This window comes from Pyrus communis, unplaced genomic scaffold, assembly GCF_963583255.1.
Source record: "Pyrus communis unplaced genomic scaffold, drPyrComm1.1 SCAFFOLD_24, whole genome shotgun sequence".
Classification (NCBI taxonomy): Eukaryota; Viridiplantae; Streptophyta; class Magnoliopsida; order Rosales; family Rosaceae; genus Pyrus; species Pyrus communis.
Genome location: NW_026908891.1, coordinates 51449 through 75145, shown reverse-complemented (window position 1 = coordinate 75145; position 23697 = coordinate 51449). Strand labels below are relative to the sequence as shown.

The 23697-nt window shown below is 38.3% G+C and overlaps 1 pseudogene; it reads left to right on the top strand.

The window, feature by feature from the left end:
* LOC137724292 (uncharacterized) overlaps nucleotides 1–23215 on the top strand; it is a 51529-nt pseudogene extending 28314 nt beyond the window's left edge.
* Nucleotides 23216–23697: the final 482 nt, after the last annotated feature.

Below are 23697 nucleotides of genomic sequence, written 5' to 3'. Positions count from 1 at the left end.
ATTCACTCACCACAAACAAGTCACATGCATTCATCAACATATCTAGCTGTCATTCACATGCATTTCATTCATCATTTCCACCCCCACATGTCCCTTTTAATCCACATGCATTTCCTATCCCATTTCAGATTGTCATTCCCCCTTTAATCAACACATGCATCCTTTAATACAATTCCAGAAAATCAACAACCCATGCCGTGCATCCCCTCACTCTCTAATTATTTCATCACATGCATTTTCAGCACATTCCCTAGCACATGCACCCTTTATTCTTTCATCATTTCCAACCCACATGCACCCAGAAAAACTCCTTCATTGCAGCCACATTCCACATGCATTTGCACATGCATTCACTCTTAATCATTTAACCATGCAGCCACACACTCAACCCATCCTTGTGCCGTCCAAAACACATGCATTTCCAGCCTTTTCACATGCTATTTCAGTCACATGCACCAATAATCATTCAAACCTATCATCCCACATGCATTTCCACCTATAAATATGCATCCATTACAGCCACAAAGGGGGGATCCATTCACCACAGAAATAAGGCCTTTGTGCCAGAAATTCACCCATTCCAAACACTCTTCCATAAACTCATCCATTGCAGAAATGTAGACCATCAAACCACCCCCTTTGTGCCGTGAGTCTCCCCTACAAATCCAAACACCATCCTTCCATTCCTCCACCACTACCCAAACCATTCACACCATCAAACTATCCTTAGACCTTGTGCTACAACGAAGAGGAAGAGAAGAGTGCCTAAACGTTCATACAATTCAAGTTTGAGTTGTTGGAATGTTTAGGTGTTTCTTTGATTTCAATGTTTAATTTCAATACTCTTTGTTTTGTACGTATGAGGAATGGAAGAGAAGAGTGCCTAAACGTTCATACAATTCAAGTTTGAGTTGTTGGAATGTTTAGGTGTTTCTTTGATTTCAAAGTTATGAGGAAATTCGAAATATATGTTTATGCTTACATTTTGATTTGATTACTTCTAATTGCGTTTCATAAGTTGTGATTCAATTTGTTTAACCGTTTGATTGATAACTTATTTATGTATGTTTATTGAGAGTGCACGCTTAATTTTCATGCATGAATATGACGCTAGAATATAAGTGAGTTTCACCTAATAGTTACGAACTTATATTCACAAGTAGTGGAGGTTGCTTATAAACAATCGCGTTAAACGAATTCTTGGCATAAGTTTCATGCAATCATAGTAACGAATGCCTCGTCAACACTTATAATTTTCATAGAGCGTAATGATTCTTGCTTGTACCTCTTCTATGCATTCATGTTGAGGACTTGTGGGGAATGTTTTGAATTGTTGTATGCGCTAACCCATCCAATTCAATAACGTTAGGAAGATTTGAAGGTTAATTAGTGCATCACGGTTAACTTGGGGTGTTGAGAATTAATGGTTTATTGAAATGCAATTGGAAATCATTTTATTATGCAAGTGTAACATGTGTGGAGAAGAACCTTCTAGCTAGCATTCATCCATTCATTTTCATCGCATTCATATTTACATTATGTCTAGTTTATTAAACTTGTTTCGTTATTTCAATTTTCGTCAAATTAAAATCCCCCTTTACTTTATTGTCTAATTTAGTGAGAAAGTGTCTTAGTTTGTGTTTATAAGAGTTTTGAGTCATTTTGTTACACAAATTCGTCCAAATTTGTGTTTGTGCTCAAATCTGCCCAGAAAGTGGTTTTTAGGCAGATTTGAGTGTGTTTGTGTTGTTTTGAATCTTTTGGTTTGTTTTAGTGTTTTAAAGTTTAGTTTTGCATTCTTTGAGTCTAGTATAGTGTTTTATATTGTTATTTTACGTTTGAATCAAGCCATAATCTTAAATTCGTCCAACATTGGATTTAAGGTCAGAAACTGCCTAGTTAGTGTTTTTAGGCAGTTTTGAGTCTTTTGAACTTGTTTTGAGTCCTTTGAGTCTTTGTGAACGTTTTTAACTTTGTTTTTACGTTTTTGAGTCAAATCCAAGTGGTTAACAATCCCTCCTAATCCCCGGTCTAGAACGATCCCTACTTATACATATACTACAATTTGACGAAAAGAGGGTTTAATTTGTGTGCGTATAAATCTCGCATCAAATTTTGGCGCCGTTGCCGGGGATTAGAATATTTGCTAATCCCTTGGATTGTTTTATTTTCGTTTGTTTTTATTTTATTCCAGTTTCTTAATCTTGTTTTGTTTCTTGTTCTAGGTACAAGTTTATGACTCGGAGTTCTCATCCGATTCGTGAACATATCCTGGAGTGATTGGGTTCTTCGTCCGGCTGCAAGACGTAAAAGAAAGCGCTACTTGGGAGGCAACCCAATGCACTGAATAAAACAAAGCATGTTGAAAAAAAAAAAAAAAAAAACATGGCAGAACGATGGAGGCTTCACAAAGGTTGTTTACTTAAAGACCCACTACGTGGCAAAACTCTTGAAGCGGAAGGCATCGGGACGGAAGGCATCGGTGCAGAAGATATAGGAGCGGAAGGCATCGGAGCTGGAGGCATCGAAGATAGAGAATTCGAGGCCTCAATACTTGGCCAAACGCTGGATCATCCAGGAAAAAGGTGCCTCTGGAGGAAAGACGAAAACCTTTGACGGTCACTTTGAATCCGACCTTCAGACTCTTGCAGTTCATCAAGCTTCCTCTTCATGCCCGTCGAATAGTTGTTGGCAAGCACGTGCAAACTTCTATTCTCATGCTTAAGCAGTTTGATCTCCTGCTTAAGACTTTCCACCTCTGCCATCAATGATTCCACCTGACGGGAGCGGGCAAGCAGGCGTTGGCCCATGTTGGACACAGAACTCGCACACTGAACACTAAGTGCGAGGGACTCTTGAACGGCCAACTCATCGGACCGTCCTGACAGCAGTCTACTATCTTTTGGAGTGAGGAGGTTCCTAGCTACTATTGTAGCTGTTGTGGCGTCCTGCATCACGGAGTCTTCACCTGTGAGAGGACCGTTAGAAGATAAGAAAGAAGGGCGCCATACGTTACCTTGACGCGGCGCGCCCGTATCACTGCTAAGACTCAATTCTAAGCTAAGGCTCGATGGGTTTGCCATTTTTCAAAAGTGTTCAAAGAGATGGGGTGGATGGAGTTAATTCTCAAAGGGCCGGAGTCGATTTTCAAGAATGGAAATTCTTCAGAGTGTGTTTGTTGTGGTGATCGATAGCTCTATTAAAATCCAAGGCGACGCGTCCACCGATTCAAAAAGCCGGAATTTCCGGCGTAATTTAGGCGACGCTTTCTCGGCTTTTCAGAAGACGCGTTCAACTTTGTGAAAAGATTTCTTCTTTTCAGACAACACGTGGAGGCCATCATCGCAACTACACATCTTTAGCCGACAAGCGCAAAGTTCGGCGACGCTTTCTCTGCTTTTCAGAAAACGCGTGTAGCTTTGTCAAAAGGAGCCGCATCCGCACTACTACGTGTCGTTCAGAAAGAAAAGGGGCGTCGTTCAGAAATCGAAGGGGCGCCTGCTCAGAAATCGAAGAGGCGTCGTTCAGATATCGAAGAGACATTTGTCAACAAGGGTAAAAGAACAGTACCACCACTTGATATTATCTCTATATATGTCGACCTTCGTCTTTTATGGCAAGGCAAACCTGAAGAAAATGCCCAACTCTCCCTCACCTCTGAGGGCGCAGTCCCAGCAAAGCCTTTTGAAATTCTCAATTTTTTCTTCTTCCCCAAAGATGATACCGGATGCCTGGAGTACAGATGACCCAGGAGGAAACGGCAGATTGAAGCGTGCTGATTCATTCACCGCTTCTTCAAAAGCAAAGGTATCTCATATCATCAAGGTCAAAAGCAAAAGTATCTCATATCATGCTCTTTCCCTGTCTTTTTCTTTGTCCTTTTTCTTACTCGCATGGCAAAGTAAAAGAAGCAATCAGCCGGCACTTGGAGTCAGTCTTCCGATCTGGAGCCAACTGCCTGGAATCTATTCCTGATTGCTTACCTAGCGTTGCTCTCGAGTAGTCATCTTCAACGGTTGATACACTTCCGGAGAAGGGACCACTTCTGCAAAGGGGAGCGAGTAAGGCAAGTGAAAATGATACATTGAAGCATGTGGAGACAAACATAGGCTGAGTTTTCCTCCAACCCTTTTCAATACGAATTGGAAAGATTGAACAAAGAAACAGACCAAAGGGGTAAGCTCAGACCTTCGGGGAAGACCAAAAGAATCCTCCAGCCCAGTAGCACAAAGGCAAATCAACAAGTGGAGGAGACCAAAAGAATCATGCAGCCCAGTTCAAGAGAACCCCTGTGGAATCACAAAGATCAAAGCCTCAATGCAATCACCAAGGAGAAGAGGGAATTTACACTCCATAACCAGATTTACGTTCCTAAACTCTTCTCTTTGTTAATTACATTCTGCCATGTTTAGTATGTTTAGTTGCTTTTTGTGTGTTTACTTATGTTTTGTGTGAATCTATGCTTAAAACATTGAGGACAATGTTTGATTTAAGTGTGGGGGGGTAACTAAGTATATTTAATGCAAATTCGTGGGATTTTATCACCCATTACTTCAAATGTTGTTCCTTGCTGTTTTAAGGTGTTTTTAAGTTGTTTTAGAGTGTTTCAGTATGTTTTGTTTTTATAACTCCGAAAATCACATAAAATTTTGAAAAACATGTTTTAAAAAGCCTAAAAAGAGTGTTTTGAATCGTTTTTGTGTGTTTGTGTCTTAGGGTACCTTCCAACACAATGATAAGGATTTGGTTTGTAATTGCATGACGGTTAAAAAGAGTTATAAACATAGAGAAAAGTTTGATTTACTCTTGGTATATGCTTGGTTATGGTTATAATGTATGACTTCACATGCAATCATAAAAGAAAAATTCGTTTTTGTAACATGCTTGAAGGAAGGAACTCAAACAAACGCTACATCCCTGTGAGATTCGAGCCATTACTTTCTTTGGAGAGTTATTTTCTGTGATTCTTTGTTTTCTAAAGTTGTTGCATGATCTCATTATTCCTTGCTTGGTTACTACTTAGAATGCAATTGTATCATGATAGAACTAAATGCTAGAACTTATATCCGTTTCATTCAAAGCATGATATTGATTGCATAACATACAATAAGATGAAGTTGTTAGTCAAGCCAAAGCCAAAAAGCCTATCCCTTTTCACATGTATTGTAGGATTACCCGTTTTTAGCCTTTTCAAGCTTATTTTCTTTGTTAACCCCTTGTTCTTAAAGGATAGTGAAGCATGACTTAGAATGAACTCCTTTTGATCAATATACTGCAGAAAATAAGTGTGGGGGAAGATAATAGGGCACGGCCAAAGAATGAAATAAAGAAAAAAATTGTTGAAAAGAAAGAAAAAAAAAAAAAAACAAAAAGAGTTGAAACATAAGTGAGAATGATCTCACAAGCATTGGTTATTGAAGGAAGGGTCCAAAAGAGTGAATTTGACCCTAGTTGTTGCATGAATCTTCCCTTGTGTTTAAAAAGTTGATTTCTGCCATTAAAAGTGAGTTTAAGTGTCAATTTCATTACTCCGCTTCCTATTAATTTAAGAACCTTTGTTTTACTTTACCTTTCTTTGTTAAAACATTACCCTTAGCCCCGTTACAACCCTCAACTTCTATCTTGATGTTATGTATTCAATATGTGGAGTTTGGAATTGATATGAGCTTATGGAATCACTGGTTCTCATTCTAAGTAGTAGCATTCCATTCATGAGATCATATTCTTGTCATTATCGTAAATCCAGAAAATGCTTTCTTTGTTATAACATATGTGAGATGCTAGTCTTTCATGTTTACATCAATCTCTCACATATAACTAGTGTAGGGTGTGTAGTCAGAAAATCTGTGTGAAAATAGAGTGCATTCTAGTAAGGAATTGAGGAAATTCTCTAAGGCATGTTACTACATTCGAAATGTGTTTTGAATGCTTAATTGTGAACTAGTATGTGGTGACTATGATTAAGAATGTACTTAAGTGTAAAGATGGCTAAAATATGTGGGAATAATGATTTTTAACTTGTCATGTGCATTGGAAATCTGTGAGACGATTGTTGGAAGGTGTAGGTTGTGTTTTGTTCGTTTTGTCTAGTTTCGTGTTCTTTTGTTGTTTTGTTTTGCTCGAGGACTAGCAAAAGATAAGTGTGGGGGTATTTGATAGGAGCATATTCATCGACTTAAATGGCTTGTTCTCGTGCATTTACGTTATGTTTCTTTAGTTATTTTAGTCCTTTAAGCTATTTTCGTGTGTTTGTAGGTCCAAAGGGCTAAAGGAGCAAAAAGATGCATTTTGGAGACTTTTGGAGCACTTTTGGGCTAAGGATGGATAGCTTATGCTTGGCGCCAAAGTGTTGGACGAAATTGAAGACCTAATTGAAGACCAAAGTGTTGGAACCTTGTTCCCTTTAGTTTTAGGACATTTAAACCTTTCCAATTCCCTTATGCCGTGCATCTCCACCTTTCTCCCAAAACCATACACATGCATTCATTATTCATTCCCTCACATGCTCCCATTACTTATCATCACCACTTATCACTTATCATAACCACATATCATCTCACTTATCATAACCACTTATCACTTATCATCACCACATATCATATCACTTATCACTTATCACTTATCATCATCACTTATCACTTATCACTTATCATCATCACTTATCACTTATCACTTAACATGCACCCATCACCTAACACAACACCTTTAATTCACATGCATACCTATTCTTTAAATCAGCCACATGCATTCATATTCACCATCATTGCCGTGCACATTCCTTCCCATTTCCACCTTTCATTTCAGCCACATGTCTTCATCATTGCAGCCACCATTCAATCTTTAATCCACATGCATTCACACACACTTCACACAAGCAGAAATCACATGCAAACACATGCATTTCCAACCCCAAACACCCATTGCCGTGAGTTCCCATTGCATTTCCAGCTTTGCACATGCATTCACTCACCACAAACAAGTCACATGCATTCATCAACATATCTAGCTGTCATTCACATGCATTTCATTCATCATTTCCACCCCCACATGTCCCTTTTAATCCACATGCATTTCCTATCCCATTTCAGATTGTCATTCCCCCTTTAATCAACACATGCATCCTTTAATACAATTCCAGAAAATCAACAACCCATGCCGTGCATCCCCTCACTCTCTAATTATTTCATCACATGCATTTTCAGCACATTCCCTAGCACATGCACCCTTTATTCTTTCATCATTTCCAACCCACATGCACCCAGAAAAACTCCTTCATTGCAGCCACATTCCACATGCATTTGCACATGCATTCACTCTTAATCATTTAACCATGCAGCCACACACTCAACCCATCCTTGTGCCGTCCAAAACACATGCATTTCCAGCCTTTTCACATGCTATTTCAGTCACATGCACCAATAATCATTCAAACCTATCATCCCACATGCATTTCCACCTATAAATATGCATCCATTACAGCCACAAAGGGGGGATCCATTCACCACAGAAATAAGGCCTTTGTGCCAGAAATTCACCCATTCCAAACACTCTTCCATAAACTCATCCATTGCAGAAATGTAGACCATCAAACCACCCCCTTTGTGCCGTGAGTCTCCCCTACAAATCCAAACACCATCCTTCCATTCCTCCACCACTACCCAAACCATTCACACCATCAAACTATCCTTAGACCTTGTGCTACAACGAAGAGGAAGAGAAGAGTGCCTAAACGTTCATACAATTCAAGTTTGAGTTGTTGGAATGTTTAGGTGTTTCTTTGATTTCAATGTTTAATTTCAATACTCTTTGTTTTGTACGTATGAGGAATGGAAGAGAAGAGTGCCTAAACGTTCATACAATTCAAGTTTGAGTTGTTGGAATGTTTAGGTGTTTCTTTGATTTCAAAGTTATGAGGAAATTCGAAATATATGTTTATGCTTACATTTTGATTTGATTACTTCTAATTGCGTTTCATAAGTTGTGATTCAATTTGTTTAACCGTTTGATTGATAACTTATTTATGTATGTTTATTGAGAGTGCACGCTTAATTTTCATGCATGAATATGACGCTAGAATATAAGTGAGTTTCACCTAATAGTTACGAACTTATATTCACAAGTAGTGGAGGTTGCTTATAAACAATCGCGTTAAACGAATTCTTGGCATAAGTTTCATGCAATCATAGTAACGAATGCCTCGTCAACACTTATAATTTTCATAGAGCGTAATGATTCTTGCTTGTACCTCTTCTATGCATTCATGTTGAGGACTTGTGGGGAATGTTTTGAATTGTTGTATGCGCTAACCCATCCAATTCAATAACGTTAGGAAGATTTGAAGGTTAATTAGTGCATCACGGTTAACTTGGGGTGTTGAGAATTAATGGTTTATTGAAATGCAATTGGAAATCATTTTATTATGCAAGTGTAACATGTGTGGAGAAGAACCTTCTAGCTAGCATTCATCCATTCATTTTCATCGCATTCATATTTACATTATGTCTAGTTTATTAAACTTGTTTCGTTATTTCAATTTTCGTCAAATTAAAATCCCCCTTTACTTTATTGTCTAATTTAGTTAGAAAGTGTCTTAGTTTGTGTTTATAAGAGTTTTGAGTCATTTTGTTACACAAATTCGTCCAAATTTGTGTTTGTGCTCAAATCTGCCCAGAAAGTGGTTTTTAGGCAGATTTGAGTGTGTTTGTGTTGTTTTGAATCTTTTGGTTTGTTTTAGTGTTTTAAAGTTTAGTTTTGCATTCTTTGAGTCTAGTATAGTGTTTTATATTGTTATTTTACGTTTGAATCAAGCCATAATCTTAAATTCGTCCAACATTGGATTTAAGGTCAGAAACTGCCTAGTTAGTGTTTTTAGGCAGTTTTGAGTCTTTTGAACTTGTTTTGAGTCCTTTGAGTCTTTGTGAACGTTTTTAACTTTGTTTTTACGTTTTTGAGTCAAATCCAAGTGGTTAACAATCCCTCCTAATCCCCGGTCTAGAACGATCCCTACTTATACATATACTACAATTTGACGAAAAGAGGGTTAATTTGTGTGCGTATAAATCTCGCATCAATGTGGAGTGGCTGATTAGAATCTAGGGTGCATGTGGGTTGCAAAGTGAATGAATAATGAAATGGGAAAGCATGTGCAAGGTTTTGGTGTGAATGATTGAATGTGCATGTGGCTGATTTATGAAGAGCGAATGCATGTGGCTGCTAGGTGTGAATGATTATGGGTGCATGTGGCTGCAATGGATTAAAGAATGGGAGTGCATGTGGCTGCAATGGATTAGGAATCCTTCAATTTCGTCCATTCCTTTTGCTCCAAACATAAGCTATCCATTCCAAGTCCAATTTTGCTCCAAAATGCTCCAAAATGCATCTTTTTGCTTCCTTAGCCATATGAACCTAAAAACACACGAAAATGGCTTAAACTACTAAAACAACTATGAATTAACAATATAAATGCACGAAAACAAGCTAAGTAAGTCGCCTAAATATGCTCCTATCAACAACTTATGAAACGCAATTAGAAGTAATCAAATTATAATGAAAGCATAAACATATATTTCGAATCCCCCCTAGCCAAAGGGGGGTTTAGTTCCTCATGACTTTGAAATCAAAGAAACACCTAAACATTCCAACAACTCAAACTTGAATTGTATGAACGTTTAGGCACTCTTCTCTTCCATTCCTCATACGTACAAAACAAAGAGAATTGAATTTAAACATTGAAATCAAAGAAACACCCAAACATTCCAACAACTCAAACTTGAATTATATGAACGTTTAGGCACTCTTCTCTTCCTCGTTGTTGTAGCACAAGGTCTAAAGAGATGTTTAGGGCTTTAGGGGTTTGTGGATGGTGTTTGGATTGGAAGGGAAGGCACGGCACAAGGGAATGGTTGGTGTTTGTGACTGAAATGTGTATGGAAGAGTGTGAATGAATGTTGTGTGAAGTGTGTATGGTTTTTATAGGGAGATGAATGGATGGGAGAGGGAACATGACAGCTAGGTTTGGATGGGAAAGGGAACATGACAGCTAGGTTAAGTGAATGCATGTGCAAAACAGCTAGGATGAATGCATGTGGATGTTTGGTGGCTGAAATGAATGTGAAAGCATGTGCTTTTATGGTTGAATGATTAAAGGGTGCATGTGGGTGAATGTGTGGCTGATTTGTGGTGCAATGATGAAGGAATAATCTGGAAATGCAAGGTGAAATGAAGTGGAATGACAATGGCTGGAAAGTGGAATGGGATGCACAACAATGATGGTGATTTTCTGGAATGATGGCAGGTTGTGTTGGAATGGTGATTAGGGTGAATGTGCATGAGGGTGAAAATGCATGTGGGAATGCATGTGCACGGCAAGGAACTTTGTTTGTGTGCATGTGGCTGAAATTGGTACAATGATGAAAGGCAAAGTGCATGTGGCTGCAATGGATTAAAGAATGGGAGATGGCTGCAATAATGAAGTGAATGCATGTAAATGCAAAGGGGAAATGCACAGCTAAGGATTGAAATGATAAGTGATAAGTGAATGGTTATGATAAGTGATAAGTGAATGGTTAAGATAAGTGATAAGTGAATGGTTATGATAAGTGATAAGTGAATGGTTTGGTCTTCAATTTCGTCCATCTACTTGGCTTTAAGCATATGATATCCATTCCAATCTCTAATTTGCTCCAAAAGGCTCCAAAAGGCATCCTTTTGCATACTTTTCCCTTAGAACCTGAAAACACACAAAAGAAGCATAAAGGACTAAAAGAACTAAAGAAACATAACGTAAATGCACGAGAACAAGCCATTTAAGTCGCATGAATATGCTCCTATCAAATTCCCCCACACTTAGCTTTTGCTAGTCCTCGAGCAAAACAAAACAAAAGAAACCAAAAACAAAACAAAACGAACAAAACACAACCTACACCTTCCAACAATCGTCTTAGGGATTTCCAATGCACATGACATGTTAAAAATCATTATTCCCACAGATTTTAGCCATCTTTACACTTAAGTACATTCTTACTCATAGTCACCACATACTAGTTCACAATTAAGCATTTAAAACCATGATTTGAATGTAGTAACATGCCTTAGAGAATTCCCTCAATTCCTTACTAGATGTACTCTCGTTTTTCACACAGATTTTCTGACTACACTCCCTACACTAGGTATATGTGAGAAGATTGATGTAAACATGTAGACGAACACTCGCATATGTTATAACAAGGAAAGCATTTTCTGGATTTACGATAATGACATGAATATGATCTCATGAATGGAATGCTACTACTTAGAATGAGAACCAGTGATTCCATAGGCTCATATCAATTCCAAACTCCACATTATTGAACACATAACGATCAAGATAGAAGCATAAGGGTTGAAACGGGGCTAAAGGTGTTTGGCTAACAAAGAAGGGATATGGAAAACAAAGGTTCTTAAAGAAATAGCGAGCAAAGCATTTGAATTAACTTAGAATTCACTTTTGAATGAAAACTCAACTTTTGAACAACAAGGGGGAACAAGCTCTTTTTCCTTTCTTTTCTGTTTTTCTTTTTCATATGTTTTTCCTTTTTTTTTTCTTTTGAATCTCAAAACATACATATAAACTTAAGAACAAACATTCCTTCCCCCACACCCATTTTCTTGCATAATGTAACTCAAAAGGAATTCATTTAAGTCATGCTCACTATCTTTTAAGAACAAGGGTGTGGACTGTCCTACACTAGGCTAGGTGAGGATAATGTGGGTTAACAAAGAATAAAGGCTAAACAAGGCTCAACGGGGTTAAAACTTACAACAAATACGAAATATGGGAAGTAAGGCTATTTGGCTATGGTGGCAACTACACAACTTCATCTTGATATATGTTGTGCAATTCAATGTCATGCTTTGAATGAAACGGATATAAGTTCTAGCATTTAGTTCTATCATGATACAATTGCATTCTAAGTAGCAACCAAGCAAGGAATAATGAGATCATGCAACAACTTTAGAAAACAAAGAATCACAGAATATAACTCTCCAAAGAAGGTAATGGCTCGAGTCTCACAGGGTTGTAGCGTTTGTTTGAGTTCCTTCCTTCAAGCATGTTACAAAAACGAATTTTTCTTTTATGATTGCATGCGAAGTCATACATTATAACCATAACCAAGCATATACCAAGAGTAAATCAAACTTTTCTATATGTTTATAACTCTTTTTAACAGTAATGCAATTACAAACCAAATCCTTATCATTGTGTTGGAAGGTACCCTAAGACACAAACACACAAAAACGACTCAAAACACTCTTTTTAGGCTTTTCAAAACATGTTTTTCAAATTTTTATGTGATTTTCGGAGTTATAAAAACAAAACATACTAAAACACTCTAAAACAACTTAAAAACACCTTAAAACAGCAAGGAACAACATTTTAAGTTATGGGTGATAAAATCCCACGAATTTGCATCAAATATACTTAGTTACCGCCCCACACTTAAATCAAACATTGTCCTCAATGTTTTAAGCATAGATTCACACAAAACATAAGTAAACACACAAAAAGCATTTAAACATACTAAACATGGCAGAATGTAACTAACAAAGAGAAGAGTTTAGGGACGCAAATCTGGTTATGGAGTGTAAATTCCATCTTCTCCTTGGTTGAATGCATGGGTTGATCTTGGTGATTCCACAGGCTTAATCTTGAACTGGTTTCCTCCCATCGTTGATTTTCCATAGGCTACTCTTGAACTGGGTTGGAGGATTCTTTTGGTCTCCTCCACTCGTTGATTTTCCTTTGTGCTACTCTTGAACTGGGCAGCAGGAATTCTTTTGGTCTCCCCCGAAGGTCTGAGCTTACCCCTTTTATCTGTTTCTTTGTTCAATCTTTGCAGAAGTGGTCCCTTCTCTGGAAGTGTATCAACCGTTGAAGATTCCAGGCAGTCGGCTCCAGATCCAGGAATAGATTCCAGGTAGTCGGCTCCAGATCCAAAGACTGACTCCAAGTGCCGGCTGATTGCTTCTTTCACTTTGCCATGCGAGTAAGAACAAGGACAAAGAAAAAGACAGGGAAAGAGCATGATATGAGATACTTTTGCTTTTGACCTTGATGATATGAGATACCTTTGCCTTTGAAGAAGCGGTGAAAGAATCAGCACATGTATTTGTTGTGCTTGTCTCCACATGCTTCAATCTACTGTTTCCTCCTGGGTCATCTGTACTCCAGGCATCTGGTATCATCTTTGGGGAAGAAGAAAAAATTGAGTATTTCGAAAGGCTTTGCTGGGAGTGCGCCCTCAGAGGTGAGGGAGAGTTGGGCATTTTCTTCAGGTCTGCTGATAGGAGTATATTTAGGCGACTTACTTAGCTTGTTTTCGTGCATTTATATTGTAATTCATAGTTGTTTTAGTAGTTTAAGCCATTTTCGTGTGTTTTTAGGTTCATATGGCTAAGGAAGCAAAAAGATGCATTTTGGAGCATTTTGGAGCAAAATTGGACTTGGAATGGATAGCTTATGTTTGGAGCAAAAGGAATGGACGAAATTGAAGGATTCCTAATCCATTGCAGCCACATGCACATTCAATCATTCACACCAAAACCTTGCACATGCTTTCCCATTTCATTATTCATTCACTTTGCAGCCACCATTCACTCTTTAATCCACATGCATTCATCATCATTCACCCTAGCTTTAATTCACATGCAAACACATTCATTTTCAGCACCAAACACCATCATTGACATGCACTCCCATTTTCTCCCAAAACATTGCACATGCAATTATAATCCTTCACACCTTGCAGACAAGCCACATGCACTCCCTTTAATTAATTCATCCTAGCTGTCAAAGCACATGCACTCCCACCCTTTAATCACATGCATAAAACAGCCACATGCATCTCCCATCACCATTTCAGATTTCCACCAAGTTCCTAGCTGTCATGTTCCCCCCATTTCACCTATAAATAAGCATCCATTGCATTCATTCTCATTCACACTCATTCATACACATTTCAGTCACAAACTTCTTCCATTTCAGAATGTAGACATCAAACTCCTTTGTGCCGTGCCCTCCCTTACAATCCAAACACCATCCTTCCATTTCCACCACTCCTCTTCCATTCCTCCACCACTCCCTAAACCATTCACACCATCAAACTATCCTTAGACCTTGTGCTACAACGAAGAGGAAGAGAAGAGTGCCTAAACGTTCATACAATTCAAGTTTGAGTTGTTGGAATGTTTAGGTGTTTCTTTGATTTCAATGTTTAATTTCAATACTCTTTGTTTTGTACGAATGAGGAATGGAAGAGAAGAGGGCCTAAACGTTCATACAATTCAAGTTTGAGTTGTTGGAATGTTTAGGTGTTTCTTTGATTCTCTTTGTTTTGTACCATGAGGAACTAAACCCCCCTTGGCTAGGGGGGGATTTGAAATAAATGTTTATGCTTGCATTTTGATTTGATTACTTCTAATTGCGTTTCATAAGTTGTGGATTCAATTTGTTTAACCGTTTGATTGATAACTTATTTATGTATGTTTATTGAGAGTGCACGCTTAATTTTCATGCATGAATATGACGCTAGAATATAAGTGAGTTTCACCTAATCGTTATGAACTTATATTCACAAGTAGTGGAGGTTGCTTATAAACAATCGCGTTAAATGAATTCTTGGCACGAGTTTCATGCTCATCATAGTAACGAATGCCTCGTCAACACTTATAGTTTTCATAATGCTTAATGATCTTTGATTGTATCTTTATTGTGCTGTTCACGTAAAGGACTTTTGGAGAATGTAGTGAATTGCGTTGCGCTAACCCATCCAATTCATTAACTTAAGGAAAACTTGACGATTAATTTAAGCGGACCTAATTAACCCGGGGTGATGAGTTTCATAATTTATTGAAATGCAATTGGAAATCTTTTTATTATGTAAGTGTAACATGTATGGAGATGAACCCTCTAGCTAGCTTCAATCCATTCAATATCATCACATTCATCTTTACAATCTGTTTTGTTTCCAAGTTTCTATTTTTATTTCAAGTTTTCAAAACCAATCCCCCTTTACTTTATTGTTCAATTTAGTTAGAAATCATTTTAGTTTATGTTTTAAAGTGTTTTGAGTCAAGTTACAACTTAATTTCGTCCAAAATTGGGTTTAAGGTCAGAAACTGCCTAGTTAGTGTTTTTAGGCAGTTTTGGGTCTTTTGAACTTGTTTTGAATCTTTTGGTTTGTTTTAGTGTTTTAAAGTTTAGTTTTGCATTCTTTGAGTCTAGTATAGTGTTTTATATTGTGTTTTTACGTTTTTTTAGTCAAATCCAAGTGATTAACAATCCCTCCTAATCCCCGGTCCAGAACGATCCCTACTTATAAATATACTACAATTTGACAAAAAGAAGGTTTAATTTGTGTGCGTATAAATCCCGCATCATCTGCCTTGCCACAAAAGATGAAGGTCGACATATTTAGGGATTTCTCAAAAGCAAGTAGTGGTACTGTTCTTTTACCCTTGTCGACAAACGTCTCTTCGATATCTGAACGACGCCTCTTTGATTTCTGAGCAGGCGCCTCTTCGATTTCTGAGCAGGCGCCCCTTCGCTTTCTGAACGACACGTAGTAGTGCGGATGCGGCTCCTTTTGACAAAGCTGCATGCGTTTTCTGAAAAGCAGAGAAAGCGTCGCCGAACTTTGCGCTTGTTGGCTAAAGATGTGTAGTTGCGATGATGGCCTCCACGTGTTTTCTGAAAAGAAGAAATCTTTTGACAAAGTTGAACGCGTCTTCTGAAAAGCCGAGAAATCGTCGCCTAACTTACGCAGGAAAATCCGGCTCTTTGAATCGGTGGTCGTGGCGCCTTGGCTTTTTATAGAGGTATCGATCACCACCAACATACACACTCTGAAGATTGCCCATTCTTGAAAATCGTCTCCGGCCCTTTGAAATTTAACTCCATCCACCCCTTCTCTTTGAACACCTTTGAAAAATGACTAACCCATCGAACCTTTGCTTAGATTTGAGTCTCAGCAGCGATCCGGTTGCGCCCCGTCAAGGTAATGTATGGCGCCCTTCTTTTTTATCTTCTAATGGTCCTCTTTCAGGTGAAGACTCCATGATGACGGATGCAACAACAGCTACGATAGTAGCTAGGAACCTCCTCACTCCTAAGGATAGTAGGTTGCTTTCAGGACGGTCCGATGAGTTGGCCGTTCAAGAGTCCCTCGCTCTCAGTGTTCAGTGTGCAGGCTCTGTGTCCAACATGGGCCAACGCCTACTTGCTCGCTCCCGTCAGGTTGAATCGTTGATGGCAGAGGTGGAAAGTCTTAAGCAGGTGATGTGATATATAATAGCACACAAATTAAACCCTCTTTTCGTCAAATTGTAGTATATGTATAAGTAGGGATCGTTCTGGACCGGGGATTAGGAGGGATTGTTAATCACTTGGATTTGACTTAAAAACGTAAAAACACAATATAAAACACTAAACTAGACTCAAAGAATGCAAAACTAAACTTTAAAACACTAAAACAAACCAAAAGACTCAAACATCACCCAAAACACTCAAATCCGCCTAAAAACCACTTTCTGGGCAGATTTGAGCACAAACACAAAATTGGACGAATTTGTTTAACAAATTGAATCAAAACACTTATAAACACAAATTAAAAGTATTTCTAACTAATCTAACACTTTAAAATAAATGGGGATTGAGGTTTGGACGAAAATAAACTAAATGGATAGATTCTAATTAAAACAGATTATAAAAACGAAATTGACGAAATGGAATGAATGGATGATAGAATAGCTAAGGGGTTCTTCTCCACACATGTTACACTTACATAATAAAAAGATTTCCAATTGCATTTCAATAAATTATGAAACTCATCACCCCGGGTTAATTAGGTCCGCTTAAATTAACCGTCAAGTTTTCCTTAAGTTAATGAATTGGATGGGTTAGCGCAACGCAATTCACAACATTCTCCAAAAGTCCTTTACGTGAACAGCACAATAAAGATACAATCAAAGATCATTAAGCATTATGAAAACTATAAGTGTTGACGAGGCATTCGTTACTATGGAATACGCATGAAACTTATGCCAAGAATTCGTTTAACGCGATTGTTTATAAGCAACCTCCACTACTTGTGAATATAAGTTCATAACGATTAGGTGAAACTCACTTATATTCTAGCGTCATATTCATGCATGAAAATTAAGCGTGCACTCTCAATAAACATACATAAATAAGTTATCAATCAAACGGTTAAACAAATTGAATCCACAAATTATGAAACGTAATTAGAAGTAATCAAATCAAAATGCAAGCATAAACATTTATTTCAAATCCCCCCTAAGCCAAGGGGGGTTTAGTACCTCATATGTACAAAATAAAGAGAATCAAAGAAACACCTAAACATTCCAACAACTCAAACTTGAATTGTATGAACGTTTAGGCACTCTTCTCTTCCATTCCTCATTCGTACAAAACAAAGAGTATTGAAATTAAACATTGAAATCAAAGAAACACCTAAACATTCCAACAACTCAAACTTGAATTGTATGAACGTTTAGGCCCTCTTATCTTCCTCTTCGTTGTAGCACAAGGTCTAGGGATAGTTTGATGGTGTGAATGGTTTCGGGAGTGGTGGAGGAATGGAAGAGGAGTTGTGGAGATGGAAGGATGGTGTTTGGATTGTAAGGGAAAGTCACGGCAAGGGTGGTTTATGGTCTACATTTCTGCAAATGGATGATTTTATGAATGGAATGGATGGACTTTGTGAAGGACACGGCCCCAAGGGACCAATTTCTGTTGTGAATGAATGAATTGGTAGAGTGTGTGAATGAGTATTTATAGGTGAAATAGGGGGAACATGACAGCTAGGTTGCATGTGCAAATGCTGGAATGGTATGGTGAGTGAATGTGCACGGTTTTGAGTGTTGTTGGTGCTGGAATGGTATGGGTTGTGCCCGGCATTGAGTGTGGATGAGCTGGAAATGCATGTGTGTGCATGTGAAAGCTGCCAAGATGTATGTGAAAGTGTATGAATGTGCACGGCATGAGTGGTGGATGGGAGTGTATGTTTGAATGATTAAAGGGACATGTGGGGGTGGAAATGATGAATGAAATGCATGTGAATGACAGCTAGATATGTTGATGAATGCATGTGACTTGTTTGTGGTGAGTGAATGCATGTGCAAAGCTTGGAAATGCAATGGGAACTCACGGCATTGAGTGATTTCTGGGTGCATGTGGAATGAATGATTTCTTAGTGAGTGGATGCATGTGTTGATTAAAGGGGGAATGCAAAGGAAAAGCTGGAAATGGGAGTGAAGAGTCACGGCAAAGGTAAGTGTTTGGTGATGGGTGCATGTGTTGGTGGTTTTGCATGTGAATTAAAACTAGAGTGATGATGATGAATGCATGTGCAAAGGAAGTGGATTTTCTGCAAATGCAATGATGAAATGGATGGGAATGCATGTGGATTAAAGGTTGGAATGACAATGAGTGCATGTGGAATGGCTGAAATGTAAAGGGGATGCACGGCATGGTTATGATGAATGCATGTGCAAAGTTGGTTGAATGATAAGTGGTGAATGATATGTGATAAGTGATATGTGGTGATTATATGTGGTGATGATAAATGGGAGTGATATGTGATAAGTGATATGTGGTGATGATATGTGGTGATGATAAATGGGAGTGTGGCTGAAATGAAGGAGTGGAATGTTGGAATGTTATGCACGGCTAAGGATAAAGGAAAGGTTTAAATGTCCTAAAACTAAAGGGAACAAGGTTCCAACACTTTGGTCTTCAATTAGGTCTTCAATTTCGTCCAACACTTTGGCTCCAAGCATAAGCTATCCATCCTTAGCCCAAAAGTGCTCCAAAAGTCTCCAAAATGCATCTTTTTGCTCCTTTAGCCCTTTGGACCTACAAACACACGAAAATAGCTTAAAGTACTAAAATAACTAAAGAAACATAACGTAAATGCACGAGAACAAGCCATTTAAGTCGCATGCATTTGGGACCTAATTGAAGATTAAATATATCAACGCGTTATTTCTTGATTGAAGATTAAATATATCAACGCTTCGCATTTGGGACCTTTCCATGAGCTGCGACAATAGAGAAGCATTATCAAGTGCCATGTTGTGCTTCTCTAGTACTTAAAATCAACAAACAAAACACAAATAAAAAACTAAAACTAAAATACATAATAGAAACGAACAATCCAAGAGATTAGCAAATTTGCTAACCCCCGGCAATGGCGCCAAAATTTGATGCGAGAATTAAACGCACACAAATTAAACCCTCTTTTTGACAATTGTAGTATAAGTATAAGTAGGGATCGTTCTGGACCGGGGATTAGGAGGGATTGTTAATCACTTGGATTTGACTTAAAAACGTAAAAACACAATATAAAACTCTATACTATACTCAAAGAATGCAAAACTAAACTTTAAAACACTAAAACAAACCAAAAGACTCAAACATCACCCAAAACACTCAAAACTGCCTTAAAAACACTTTCTGGGCAGTTTTGAGCACTTTGGTGAATTTGGACGAATTTGGGAAATAAATTGAATCAAAACACTTAGAAATGTACAGGGGGATTTAGGTTTTGACGAATTTAAACTAAATGTACAGATTGTAAATTAAAGGCAAATGTAAATGTGAATGTGTGATAGAATTGAATGGAATGAAGGCTAGCTAAGGGGTTCATCTCCACATATGTTACACTTGCATAATAAAACGATTTCCAATTGCATTTCAATAAACCATTAATTCTCAACACCCCAAGTTAACCGTGAATTGCACTTAACCCTCAGATTTTCCTAACGTTATTGAATTGGATGATTGCATACGACAACCCAAAACATTCCCCACAAGTTCCCTATATGAACTGCATAATAGAGATAAAAGCAAGAATCATTACGTTCTTTGAAAACCATAAGCATTGAAGAAGCATTCGTTACTATGAACTGCATGAAACTCTTGCCAAGAATTCATTTAACGCGATTGTTTATAAGCAACCTCCACTACTTGTGAATATAAGTTTGTAACGATTAGGTGAAACTCACTTATATTCTAGCGTCATATTCATGCATGAAAATTAAGCGCGCATTCTCAATAAACATACATAAATAAGTTATCTATCAAATAGTTAAACAAATTGAATTCACAACTTATGAAACGCAATTAGAAGTAATCAAATTATAATGAAAGCATAAACATATATTTCGAATCCCCCTAGCCAAAGGGGGGTTTAGTTCCTCATGACTTTGAAATCAAAGAAACACCTAAACATTCCAACAACTCAAACTTGAATTGTATGAACGTTTAGGCACTTTTCTCTTCCATTCCTCATACGTACAAAACAAAGAGAATTGAATTTAAACATTGAAATCAAAGAAACACCCAAACATTCCAACAACTCAAACTTGAATTATATGAACGTTTAGGCACTCTTCTCTTCCTCGTTGTTGTAGCACAAGGTCTAAGGAGATGTTTAGGGCTTTAGGGGTTTGTGGATGGTGTTTGGATTGGAAGGGAAGGCACGGCACAAGGGAATGGTTGGTGTTTGTGACTGAAATGTGTATAGAAGAGTGTGAATGAATGTTGTGTGAAGTGTGTATGGTTTTTATAGGGAGATGAATGGATGGGAGAGGGAACATGACAGCTAGGTTTGGATGGGAAAGGGAACATGACAGCTAGGTTAAGTGAATGCATGTGCAAAACAGCTAGGATGAATGCATGTGGATGTTTGGTGGCTGAAATGAATGTGAAAGCATGTGCTTTTATGGTTGAATGATTAAAGGGTGCATGTGGGTGAATGTGTGGCTGATTTGTGGTGCAATGATGAAGGAATAATCTGGAAATGCAAGGTGAAATGAAGTGGAATGACAATGGCATGTGGAATGGCTGGAAAGTGGAATGGGATGCACGGCAATGATGGTGATTTTCTGGAATGATGGCAGGTTGTGTTGGAATGGTGATTAGGGTGAATGTGCATGAGGGTGAAAATGCATGTGGGAATGCATGTGCACGGCAAGGAACTTTGTTTGTGTGCATGTGGCTGAAATTGGTACAATGATGAAAGGCAAAGTGCATGTGGCTGCAATGGATTAAAGAATGGGAGATGGCTGCAATAATGAAGTGAATGCATGTAAATGCAAAGGGGAAATGCACGGCTAAGGATTGAAATGATAAGTGTATGGTTATGATAAGTGATAAGTGAATGGTTATGATAAGTGATAAGTGAATGGTTAAGATAAGTGATAAGTGAATGGTTATGATAAGTGATAAGTGAATGGTTTGGTCTTCAATTTCGTCCATCTACTTGGCTTTAAGCATATGATATCCATTCCAATCTCTAATTTGCTCCAAAAGGCATCCTTTTGCATACTTTGCCCTTAGAACCTGAAAACACACAAAAGAAGCATAAAGGACTAAAATAACTAAAGAAACATAACGTAAATGCACGAGAACAAGCCATTTAAGTCGCATGAATATGCTCCTATCACTCATTGGTGCAGGGATACTTTGAAGATTTGAACGCCGATGCACTAGAAAATGTCATTACACGAAGCATGGAAGTCAAAACCAAGGGAAGGGAGCTTTTGATAACCCACGACACACACACTCCATTGCATGACGTGCCTCCTAATGTGGAATGCCTTGAGTTGGTTGCCGCCCTGGAGTCACTGCCTAGGCACGAGGGTAAGTTTTCTAACTTTGAGTCAATTCCCATTTCAACTAATAAGTTGCTTCCATCCATAGTTCAGGCACCTCTCCTTGATCTCAAGCCATTACCAAGCCATTTGAAGTACATTTTCTTGGGGGAAGAGGAGACCTTACCGGCCATTATTTCTTCATCACTCACGGCACAAGAAGAAGAGAAACTAGTGCGTGTTTTGAAGGAGTTCAAATCTGCCCTAGGTTGGACTTTGGCTGATATCAAATGTATTAGTCCCGTCATATGTATGCATCACATATTTCTTGAGGATGGGGCCAAACCAACTAGAGAGGCTCAACGCCGTCTCAACCCTCCGATGATGGAAGTAGTGAAGAAGGAGATAATCAAACTCCTTGATTGTGGAGTGATTTACCCTATCTCCGATAGCCGTTGGGTCTCACCTATCCAATGTGTTCCCAAGAAATCTAGAGTGACAGTTGTGGAGAATGCGGAGAATGAGCTTGTGCCCACTCGAATCCAAACCGGTTGGCGCGTATGCATTGATTATAGGAAGATAAACGCCACCACGAGGAAGGACCACTTTCCATTGCCGTTCCTAGATCAAATGCTTCAGAGGTTAGCGGGTCATTCATTTTATTGTTTTCTTGATGGATATTCTGGTTATAATCAAATTGTTATTGCCCCGAATGATCAAGAAAAGACCACTTTTACATGCCCCTTTGGTACATTTGCTTATCGTCGCATGCCATTTGGTTTATGTAATGCACCTGCCACATTTCAAAGATGCATGATGAGCATATTTTCAGATTATGTTGAGAAAATTATTGAGGTTTTTATGGATGATTTCAGCGTTTTTGGTAATTCATTTGATGGTTGTTTGAATAATCTTAGTTTGATTTTAAAACGATGCATTGAAACTAACCTTGTGTTAAATTGGGAGAAATGCCACTTTATGGTTAAACAAGGTATTGTTTTAGGTCATATCATATCTGAAAAAGGCATTGAAGTAGATAAATCTAAGGTAGACCTTGTTCGTCACTTACCCTCTCCAACTTCGGTTAGAGAGGTTTGTTCGTTTCTTGGTCATGCAGGCTTTTATAGGCGCTTCATAAAGGATTTCTCCAAGATTGCGCAGCCACTATGCCGATTGCTTCAAACGGAGGTGGTTTTCGAGTTCAACGAGGCGTGTGAGAAAGCATTCAACCACCTCAAGGAGGCTCTCACTTCGGCTCCCATTATCACACCTCCGGATTGGAGCCTTCCATTCGAGTTGATGTGCGATGCTTCGGACTATGCAATTGGTGCTGTTTTGGGACAGCGAAAGAACAAACAACCTCATGTTATTTATTATGCATCTAGGACACTAAATGATGCTCAATTATTACTCAACCACTGAAAAAGAATTACTTGATGTGGTATTTGCATTAGATAAGTTCCGATCCTACTTACTTGGTACTAAAGTTATTATTTTTACTGATCATGCAGCTCTCAAGTATTTGCTCACAAAAAAGGAGGCCAAGCCTAGACTAATTTGATGGATGTTGCTTCTACAAGAGTTTGACATTGAGATTCGGGATAAGAAGGGTGTGGAGAACGTGGTGGCTGACCACCTAAGTCGAATGGTTGATAGGAGCATATTCATGCGACTTAAATGGCTTGTTCTCGTGCATTTACGTTATGTTTCTTTAGTTATTTTAGTACTTTAAGCTATTTTCGTGTGTTTGTAGGTCCAAAGGGCTAAAGGAGAAAAAAGATGCATTTTGGAGACTTTTGGAGCACTTTTGGGCTAAGGATGGATAGCTTATGCTTGGAGCCAAAGTGTTGGACGAAATTGAAGACCTAATTGAAGACCAAAGTGTTGGAACCTTGTTCCCTTTAGTTTTAGGACATTTAAACCTTTCCTATATCCTTAGCCGTGCATAACATTCCAACATTCCACTCCTTCATTTCAACCACACTCCCACATATCATTACATATCATTCACCACTTATCATTCACTTATCATATCATTCACTT